At 34.1% G+C, this 11,431-nt stretch overlaps 1 long non-coding RNA gene and 1 other non-coding gene across 3 annotated transcripts; both read right to left on the bottom strand.

The window, feature by feature from the left end:
• LOC107612455 lies at positions 1,084-3,659 on the bottom strand. 2 transcript variants are annotated; one of them, XR_002347466.1, is made up of 6 exons: positions 3,374-3,659; positions 2,899-2,992; positions 2,027-2,591; positions 1,836-1,925; positions 1,676-1,750; positions 1,084-1,566 (listed from the first exon to the last, which is right to left on the bottom strand). It is a non-coding gene; the product is annotated as an uncharacterized LOC107612455 (long non-coding RNA). The 2 variants fall into 2 exon arrangements; XR_002347467.1 differs by having other exon boundaries at positions 2,095-2,591; positions 3,374-3,656.
• On the bottom strand, positions 4,209-4,280 carry TRNAK-UUU. The gene has a single exon. It is a non-coding gene; the product is annotated as a tRNA-Lys (tRNA).

Below are 11,431 nucleotides of genomic sequence, written 5' to 3' on the forward strand. Positions count from 1 at the left end.
CTTTCTTATTTTTTCATAAGTTTCATTAATATAATAACATATGGTTTTCAGTTAGTTTATTATCATATAAATAACCACAATAAGACAATTAACACGGTTCTAAAAACATGAGAGTTATTGCTTTATGTAATCAATCTTAGGTTCCTCATGGATGTTATCTTCGCGTTTGTTATCATAGGAGCACATGTTGAAAGATAATTTGCAAGTAAACCATTTTCACTTATTACAGGCAATTTTTTAAGTTAAATTTAAGACAGTATAATGATCCTTTTTGCAAGTAAGTTACATCTCATCAATCTATCAAAAAAAAAGGTTACATCTCATCAACATTAATTTTTCACATCATTCACACCTGAAAAATGGCCTCTTAATACATGCCAAAAGTATATTGAAGCGAATATCGTACATGCAATTTATAAACCCATCCTACAGAAAATGTTAAGGATAAGTGGCAGGGCAAATTATAGAAAAGTCAAAAGTCATTAAACAATGACTTCTTAATACTAAAGTCATAAGTTGTTTATATTAACAACTTAGGAATTAACATAGGATGAAGACCATGTAAAACGATAAAAAAAGGAATGCAAAATAGCAACTCTAAAGCACAAGTATACTATGACTTCTAAGGCATGAGTTTAACAATGGTAAGTGAATTCTAATCTAATGAACTCCCTTTGTTGCACTGTTGGTAAGTGAATGTCAATGTCAGCAGCAATAGTGCCTGTTAAGAAAAATCAGTTTATAGCAAGCATTTCAGACCAAATATTTCAAAAAGTAGGTGTAATCGTATATGATGAGCTAAATTTTGAAAAGCAAATAACAAGAATTATTACTATATTATAAAACTATCCTATGCTGAAATTCTTTTAGTTAGATTAGATATAGACAGTAAAATGATCCTGTTGCAAGTTATTTCTCATCAACATCAAATTTTCACAGCATTTCCACTCACAAAACAGCCTCTTAATACATGCAAGGTAGAGTAAAGTTAATATCGTATAGTTTGACAAAAAGAACGAATATTCAGGGGGGAAAAAGGAACAAGCGCAAATGCAAGCGCAAAATAACTTAGAATACATGTAATTTACAAACAGATCCTACAGAAAATGTTGAAGATGAATGTGTAGATTACAGAAATATTCATAACATAAAACTCCTTTGAATGAGACATGTACACACCACATATGACATATATGACAGTAGACTAGTAGAGTATTGTTTCTTTCCTATCCCCTACGATTTCCCAATGTTAAATAAAGAAACATGGCACAAAGTTGTTCTTCTGTGATTTACATACAAGTACAGAACCACAAACAAGATATGCAAGAAATTTTAAAAATTTCAAATTACAGAGACCAAAATGAATTCCCCCTCAAGAGCAATCCTCTCCCAGTGACAGGTACAAGAATCAAGTTGGTAGGAACAGGATGGAGAAAACTCTTTCTTCAAATAATGTTGGAATCAATCAAAATGTTCTTTGCTCCTTAGATACAACAGTCTCCTGGTCTGAGCTGGAGGAGCCAATCCCGGAATATCCGTAATATCTTTGTTGTTGGGATTCAAGATCTGCAGAGCCCAGCAAAAATAGAAGTTTAGAGCAGCACTATAAATGCTTCTTTAAAATAAATTGTTGGAGCATCTTGGTTTAGTAATTTTTAACACATGAATATAGTACCTTCACCACAATAATGGCGATTACACCTCAGATGATAAGGAATAGGAAAAGCATAATGCCCTTGTCTGTAGCTACCTGATAATGGGGAAAGATAGTTTAGTTACATGACACTATTGAAGCAAAGAAGATAATGCATGTAAGAAACAAAAAACACAGTGACCTTTCTACCAATCTCCTTCACAAGTTGGGATGCCTTAATTCAGAACTGAATAGAGTCAAGCTCATTGACAATGCAACCCATTTGCTCAGTCTGCGGTATTTAGAAACAAAAAGGTTAAAAATGTGATAGTTTAGATTCCATTCTTAAAACATGCTAGAAGTAAATCAGACTTCAATGGTTTGGCATACAACCTACATGTTTTGAAGGATTAAGAACAAAGCTGCCAGGGAAATGGAGTCAAAAGTCTGAATTAATTCACCTGCTTAGATCTTTCAATAGCCTGATCAGTTTCATCCATTTGTATGGCATTGTAGTTCAACTACAACTTCCACTGAACATTTTACCTGAAGCCAATTCAACATTTTCTTCAGCTGTAGGTTCACCTGCTCCCATATCAAAAAGCTCAATTTTCTTATTGTGTACCTGTTATACATAAAAGTGACAGTACAAATCCTCCTTTCATAACTCGCAGGACTAAACCTTTTATTTAGGAGGAAAAAATTGTAAAAGGAACTAAAACTTTTGCTTTATTGGGTCTACACTTCTACTAACACCACACCAAACATATATCACCGTATTGAAAGATCAGTGTGCCCACGGGGGAAATTGATATTAGCCATCTGATTTGATCGAATCAATAACTTTTAGAGGGCCCAATTGTATGTTAACAGAAATTTTTATTCAGACTAGATAAATAGAAATATCAATATTTACTTCCGTTTTTCTCAATGCCACATCTGAGTTTAGCTCCTTGATCTGCAAGGAAAAATACATGTTAGAATATGAATTGGCTGCTTGAATGCATGAAGATACAATGCACAAAATCAAAAGCTTTTGAGGAACAAATGTAGATCACTTATTTGATGTCATGACAATGCTGAGAAAGTAATTGCTATGCTATCTAATTATTCATAAAGCTGTTACTGTTGAAAGCATGATAGGGTGCTTTTACTTATTCAGGATACATGAAGGATTTTGCATCCCTTTTCAAACTGAGGATAGTTTTGGTGACTATATTGGCAACATAAGCAAGAAAAAAGAAAAAAATGTTCTGGGCATTGACCATCGATTGATTTTCGTCATTGAGTTGTTTGTTCACTTCTTGGGAATTTCTTCCCTCCCCATCTTTAATTTCACGATCAAACTCCTTTATCAACCTGATACCAGAATATAATGTTTCATATTTTAACAATGATGGAAAAAGCATTCAAAAGGAAATTTTCAAATATGTCAAAATAGCATAAATTTTCACTTTTTGGCAGTGTCATATGAGAAAGAAAAATTACTTCAATCAGATATATCAATCATTTACACCTTGCGAAATGTGGCATGGATGTAAAATCTGATAGAGAACTCATGTCTCCATATTTGATATTAGTGGTAGCAAACTAAATTCCACCATGCCAACCTATGAGGGAAATCAAATCATGAAAGTGGATATTTTGTATAAAATTGGTCTTTTCCTTCAGACTAAAATTTGTATTTGTGGGATCTCACTGAGTGAGTCACTGCAACTACATAAAATGTACATTGCTTACCTTTTGCATTCCCTCATCTTCTGCGTGAGATCTTCCAATTGACTACTTTGTCTATGGGAATCTTTAATTTTATCCGGCCTCTGAAAGCCATTTCTGGATGAAAGTAAATTCATTAAAAATAAATAAATAAACATATTACAGAATGCTAAAAGGATGGGATCTATTTAGAAAAAAGTAGTTATGCCTTATTTCTTTTCCATCTCCTGGTATTACTAATATACATTATTATGAGACAAAAGTAGAAAAGAAGTACAACTGTACAAGTAAACCATACATCACCCATAAAATACAAATAAAGGAATGATAACATGATACCCTTCAACTGGTTTCAGCCCATCATTGAGTGAAAAAGTAGCCAAAGTCATAGAGAGTACTACTATCCACGTTTTCAAGAGAATAAAATTAAAAAAATAAAATGGTTTTGCTAGGGAACTAATCTTTTTTAACCAACAATCAGCCAAAAAAGTACAAAGTAATGGGATGAGCAAAAATTAAGGGAGGAAAAGAGAACTCTTGCCTGGAAAAAGTTGGTTCCAATCTTTTTTCAAAATCAAAATGATTGATTACCTCTAAACAATTTATGCTCACTATCTCTAAAATTCCAAAGGAAACTTCTGAATAATGTACGAATAAGGCCTCCCATATGTTGTTTCAACAATGCACATCATGACACCATGCAATTATTTGTAACTGCCGAAAATGAAAATAAGACATCAATATACTACCAAAGTTGATATATTTTAATTCTGTTTATTTGTCTTATTAAATTGGATTTTATATTATAAGTTTAGAATTTCTTTTTTATTTTAATCTAATAAGAGATTATAAAGACTAACGCCGTCTGTGGGGATCGAACCCACGACCACGTGGTTAAAAGCCACGCGCTCTACCGCTGAGCTAAGACGGCATGCATTTTTAAGTCTACACAATTATTAATATAATTAAATCAAGGCAATTTACATAAATAAATTGTTTCACCTTTAAAATTGCGTAAATGCATTGTTTTCAAAACGAAGACGCAAATGCATTGTTTTATATATCTATGGAAACTGCTACTGGCCGTAGCGGTTTACACAAATACAGAATCCGCTGCTGCCAACCGCGGATTACGTTGAGTTGTGGCAGCATGGAAACCGCTGTTGCCTGTCGCGGTTTTTACATGATTATGGTTGGTCATAAACCGCTACTGCCAGTAGCGGTTTATGTGCATTGGGACACGTGTGTAAACCGCTGGAGGCAGCAGCGGTTTACGTTGAGTATGAAAACAAATAGTAAAACTAATTTTTTTCTAAAAAAATAATTACAAAACAAATAATTAATGGTATATACTATTTAAATAATATCATAAATAAAAAAATTTAATTTCACATTTCACAATATAATTTAAAAAATATAAATATGCATGTAATAAATTTTTTATTTGTATTTATTATTAAAAGTGAGACCAAATTACAAATAAAAAAATACAAAAATACTCAAAGTATTAAATTATATAAACTAAGACTAATTTTTTTTATTCTCATCTCTTTTAAAATTTATAAATAATAAAATAATTTATTTTTAGCCAAAAGTTCATGAGTTTTAAAAGGGATGAAGATAAAAAAAAGGAATGAAGATAAAAAAAATTATTTTATAGAAAAAATGTATGCTTCAGTGAATTTTTTACTAAAAATAAATTATTTTATCATTCATGAGTTTTAAAAGGGATGAAGATAAAAAAAAAATTAGTCTTAGTTTATATATTTGAGTACTCTGTGAGTATTCACTCTTTGATTTGCTATTTAGTCTCATTTTAATAATAAATACAAATAAAAATTTATTACATGCATATTTATATTTTTATTTTATTCATCAAAATTATGATGCTATCACTATTATTTATCCAATCAATCAACTATAAAATACAAATAATTTTTATTTTTTGGCATAAGACAACAAAGTTGCACAATAAAAAAAATTACTTAGCTAGAACCTCAATTGCAAATCAGCAACAAAGAACACAACCCATGTTCCAAACTCTCCGAATCTCCTTTGTATGGTTGATATAAATAAAAGAGAATGAAGTGATTTTTAAAGAAAAAATATATGATTTAATGAACTTTTGGCTAAAAATAAATTATTTTATTATTTATAAATTTTAAAAGAGATGAGAATAAAAAAAATTAGTCTTGGTTTATATAATTTAATACTTTGAGTACTACTGTATTTTTTATTTGTAATTTAGTCTCACTTTTAATAATAAATACAAATAAAAAATTATTACATGCATATTTATATTTTTAAATTATATTGTGAAATGATAAATTAAATTTTTTTATTTATGATATTATTTAAATAGTATATACCATTAATTATTTGTTTTATAATTATTTTTTTAGATAAAAATTAGTTTTACTATTTGTTTTCATACTCAACGTAAACCGCTGCTGCTTCCAACGGTTTACACACGTGTCCCAATGCACATAAACCGCTACTGCCAGTAGCGGTTTATGACCAACCATAATCATACAGAAATCGCGGCAGCCAACAGCGGTTTCCATGCTGCCACAACTCAACGTAATATGCGGCTCGCAGCAGCAAATTCTGTGTTTGTGTAGTGGTTTTCATAGATATGTGAAACAATGCGTCTTCGTTTTGGAAACAATGCATTTGCGTAATTTTAAAAGTGAAACAATTTATTTAGGTGAATTGCCCATTAAATCATGTAAATTAATTTGACAAAGGAAAACAACTATTAAGATATGTTTTCATTTTTAAAGTGTTTTTTTTTTTCAGTATTTAGTTAAGAAAAAATAAAAATAAGAGATAAAAACAGAAAATAAAATTTTATCTTTTTATTTTTTTTATAAAATCTTAAAAACAAAAATAATAAAAAAAATGTAAACTAAATATACCCTAATTTTTAATTTCCTACTAACGAACTTCTTTGAAGGGTGATAATTGGACAAAAAAATTACATAATTTCATTTATTTGAGGAAAATATTTGTTTATCCACGCAAAATTTACTAAAACTCATTTGTTTTATTTCATTTTATGCTAATATTTATTCTTTTTTCTTAAAATATGTCCTTTTAAAAAAATTTTGACAATTGTTTTAAAAATAAAAGGAATATATAATAATACAACAAGGTTTGTCGCTAATTGAGGGAGCCTTGAATAGGTAGTTGAAAATAATACCTGTTCTGAGGGTTACCTGAAACGTTGATTTGGACCTGTGCCAAGATTACGTCTGTCCGAGTTTCTCGTGAGGAAGTGGGGGGTGGTACCTGCAAGAGACTCCAATACTTAAATTAGCAAGGGCTTTAGGCAGGTTTTTAGTAGATAGGAACATGAATATACTTGAGGGTGTCAGTGTATTTATAATAGAGTCGATAACTACCTTTGTTGGAGTAGTTCCATCTTTACTGATGGATAACTGTTCCCTTTATCTTGGGAGTTTGTTAGGACTTATCTTATCAGAGAAGATAAAGATTCCAGTCGAGATTCTCGGAGGTAGCTACCTACTTGGGCAGGATAGCCTAGCTCCCTTTTACTAGTGTCTGACCTCTTGAAAGAGGTCGGGTACATCGAGAAGGCCACCTTTTCTGATGGGCCTTTTATCTCTATTGGGCCTGGCTTTTATTTATTGGGTTAGGGTATGAACAGTACCCCTTCTTGAGTCCGAATCCATTTATGGGCCAGGCTCAAGCATCTTGTGGCTTCTGTTGTTGACGTCGGTCCTATCACCATTGATAGGTCGGGTTACCCGACGTGTTTAAAATTTTTTAACGTTGCTTCTTTAATGATGGGCGAACATTGCGCAGCAGTTGTTCCTTGGAATCCGCGTATGTTTAAAGAGGAATAAAGGAGCCGTTTGCCCTTTATCTCTTATAAAAAGACTTTTCAGCTCTTCTTCTCCCTTTTCCTTGTTTCTAAGATTTCTTTATCTTGGACTTTGAAGAGTTTTGCTTCGTCACTGTGAATAGGAACGTTCGTGTTTTTTCTGTTTAGACATGTCCCCCCTTTCTTCCACGGTCTTCATCGAGGTTAGTTTCGTTTCATCTTCTTCTTGAACTCTCATTTCTGTTAGCCTGGGATTGCTTTGTCATTTTTATTGAGTTTGCCTCCACTGTCATTGTACTTTTTGTTGAAAAAGTCTGTTTTGACTTTCTTGCGAGTTTGATGTGGAACGCTTGAAACATTTAAAAATGAAAGACTCTAAAAGAATCACTTTTTTGCACTACCATAGTTGTTACCCTTTTGTTTATATATTGTGTTGCCCCTAATGGTGTCGCCTTTGATGTGACAATGTTGCATAGGAGGGACGCCATTTCCTTCTCTGTAAAAATTTTTGAAAAAAATGGCTTCCCTTCGGCTTTGTTGATTTTACCCGACCTTTTTTAAACGAGCTCCAACTTCTTTTAGTAACGATTTTCATTATTTTGCATCTGTAGGTGTAGCCTTTATGTCACGCATTGTACTTACGAGTACGTCAACCAAAGTCCCTCCTAACCTTTGAGTTTAGGTAGACACTACTGTCTTTTCTTGTGTTCCTGTGACTGATAGGGAGTATTGTGAGGAGTTCCGTAGGCACCATAGTATATGGGAGAATAGGAAAGAAGAAAGGAGCTATGTATTAGAGGCGCCCGACCCAGAAGAGAGACCGTATTTTCCTCCCCTAGAGGATTCTTAGCAACCTTTCTTCTATGCTTATGATTGCTTCTTCACTAGGTTAGGTATCCGATTTCCTTTTACTACTTTTGAAATTGATGTGCTGCGATCTTACAACCTTTCCCCTACTCAATTTCACCCTAATTCTTGGGCCTTCTTGAAAATATACAAACTCTTATGTCGGGAGCTGGACGTCCAGCTTTCGCTGAATGTCATTTTTTACTTTTTTGTTGCAACAAAACCCTACAGTTCCACAAAAAAGTCGGGGTGGATATCCTTCCGAGCTGTACAAGGTCGGAAAGTTTTATCTATTTTTGATGAATCCTTTCACGATTTCAAAAATCACTTTTTTAAGGTCTAGGGTGTTGAGGGAGTCCGACATTTCTTTTTGTCCGAAAACCAAGAACCTCATTTTCCTTTGTATTGGCAAGACACCCATATAACTATTAGGCGTAACGTAGTTGAGTTAAACGATCTGGAGAGAGGTGTGGTAGACTTCCTTTTAGATACCTGGGCTCGGGCTCCTTACCTGGATACAAAAAGATTTTTGGGAGATCCCAGCCTTCTGAAGTATGAGCTCGGTATCTCCCTCTTCCCTTACTTGTTGATTTCTGTGATTTATCATTTCTGTTTTTGAAATGCATTTTATTTTGTTTTGCAGAAAGCATGGCTCCAAAATCGGCTATGAGAGTTCTTTGGAACACAAAGAAAACTGTTATAGCTCGGAATCTTCAGCAGCAGAAAGAAGTCGGAGCGTCTTCTGTCCGATCTTCCCCAAGGAAGTCGATGTTGGATCCTTCTGACCCGAAGGTCATCATTCCTACTCCTCTCTCCAAACTTATATCTCTTGAATCTTCCCCTTAGTCTCCTTCTTCCACTGAACCTCCTTCCAAGAAACAGAAAGTGGATGAGGAGGAAAGCATTTAAATAAGAAATTTTGACGCCTTGGCTTGGGGGGAAAAGAGCGTTCTTCCTTATCACCACTTGAGCATGGACGACGTGGTGCTTCAAAACCACCGCCAGATGTTGGCACACGGAGGGCTCTGTACAGTCAGAGTGTGTACTACTCTCGTTAGGGAGTTGAGGAGCTCTCCCATACAAGCCACGACCAGTGCTTTGGTGGCCACCCGGGCTGACGTGAAAAGGTTAAATGAAATGAAAAAGGAGTTGGAGCAGGAGAGGGAGACCTTGAGGACCGACTTGGAGCAAGCTCGGGAGAGAGTGAACAAGTCAGAGGCTGCTGCTGCCTTAGCCGAGGAGAAGGCGAATAGGTTTGAAGAGAGCTATACACGTGTCTTCAAGGAAAGACTGGCACTTGAAGAGTAGTTGGAGAAAGTGAAAGAAAAGTTCGCCGACATTGAGGAGTCGATGACATTCAGGATGGATGAAATGTTCGAGAACCTAGAGGCTCAGGTTAAGGTCTTGGCTCCCGACCTTGATCTTTCTCTCTTTAGCATGGACAATATAGTGGTGGATGGCAAGATAGTCCCTGCACCCGATGAAGATGAGGAGGAGCCTCACCTTAGCGTGAAGACCTCGGGTCCTCATGTCGGTTAGACCTTAACATCGGAAGCCCATTCTGAAGCTGCTGTTATGAAGACCTCTTCTTCAACTCCCACTGTTATTTTAGTTGTGCTAGTCTCTATGCATTCTCCAGTTCCTTTGGATAAGAAAGAAGATGTGGTTACGGGCGAGAATCTTGATCCTCTTTTTGGCGAGAAGTCCTCAGCCCTTTTATTTCTATTTGAGATTTCGGTAACAGCCCGACCTGTGGGTTTTATGATACTTAAACTTTTGTAATAACTTGTAGTTTTTTCTGAACATTTTTACCTTCTACTTAGTTGTTTTCACAACTTTTTATGAAGTAATGTCCAAAAATTGTTCTTTTTATATCATAGAATACCCTTCTATTTTTTGAAACAATATTTTCGTAGCTGGATACAGTTTGCTTTGACTTTGGGGCCTTAGCAAAGTTTATTAATTTAAGAGTTTCCTTCCATAGTTTCGACTTTGAACAATCGACCTTTGTTAAGTTACTTTTACAGCTCGTTTTTTATCCGTCCTTCTTGAGGTCGCTTTGTACGAGTTGTTTATATAACTTCTTACATTAACTTGTACCTCGTCGCTTCATCTTGCCGAACATTTTAGGTTGGACAATGATTTTCACAGTTTATCGAGCTTAAATTAATGCGTTCAAGATAGGAAACCTTTAAATAAATAAAAGAAATAGTAATTTTTATTAATATTTAAGAAATTCCTTTACAAAAGCATACTAGGGGTTTGAACATCCCTAGCCCTCGTGTTAGTGCCTCGTTAAAAAATCCTTGAAGTCGGGAAAAAGTGTGCACCAATTAGACGAGGTTTACTACCTAGCTATAGTATTTCCTCAAGTTACAAGTGTTCCACAACCTCGGGAGCTCCCGCCCTTGGAGGTCAGACACTTTGTAATAACCCCTACCTAAGACCTCTACTATCTTGTAAGGTCCCTTCCGATTGGCCACCAACTTTCCTTCCCCTGACTTTTGTATTCCGATGTCATTTTGGATCAGAATAAAGTCGTTGGTGGTGAAGTTCCTTTTGATCATCTTTTGGTTATACCTTAGAGAAAAACCAACCAAAGTGAAAAAACAACAAAGTGGAAAGAGAAAATTGGTAGACAGTCCTAATAAGGACAAAAAGGAATTGAGGCAAGAAGACTCTACAAAATTAAAGAGAGAAAAGAAGCAAGAAGGAGGAGCAAACACAAGTTCCAATGAAAAGTAAGTTACTTTGGCATTCCCACCATTCTGTGTTGACTTTTCAGCACTCATGTATACTACATTCACTTTCGTACATGATGTTAAAAATTAATAATTACTTGCTTCCCTTGATTATACATGTTTACATATTTACAAAGTTTGATTATACTCTGAGTTTGATTATACATATTTTTAAAGTTTGATTATACTCAGGTTTAGTGCTATATTTGACTACTGAGTTTGATTAAAATCTGAGTTTGATTATATATGTTTACCGAGTTTGATTATATTTAGGTTCAGTGCTATATTTGACTGCTGAGTTTGATTATACATGTTTACTAAATTTGATTATAATCTGAGTTTGATTATACATGTTTACCGAGTTTAATTATATTCAGATTCAATGCTATATTTGACTGTTGAGTTTGATTATATATATTTTCTGAGTTTGATTATGCTCAGGTTCAGTGCTATATTTGACTATTGTATTTGATTATACATGTTTAGTGAATTTGATTATAAATTACTAATGAGTTTGATTATCCTTCACATAGTACAATCTAAATCTTCATGAAATGTAAATCGCAAATATGTTTCTAGTTTGATTACATCCTTGCTTTTTCGTGCAATATCCACAGCTGGAATGAAAAGAAAACACACTCACCATCA

The sequence above is a fragment of the Arachis ipaensis genome, chromosome B01 (genome assembly GCF_000816755.2).
Source record: "Arachis ipaensis cultivar K30076 chromosome B01, Araip1.1, whole genome shotgun sequence".
Classification (NCBI taxonomy): Eukaryota; Viridiplantae; Streptophyta; class Magnoliopsida; order Fabales; family Fabaceae; genus Arachis; species Arachis ipaensis.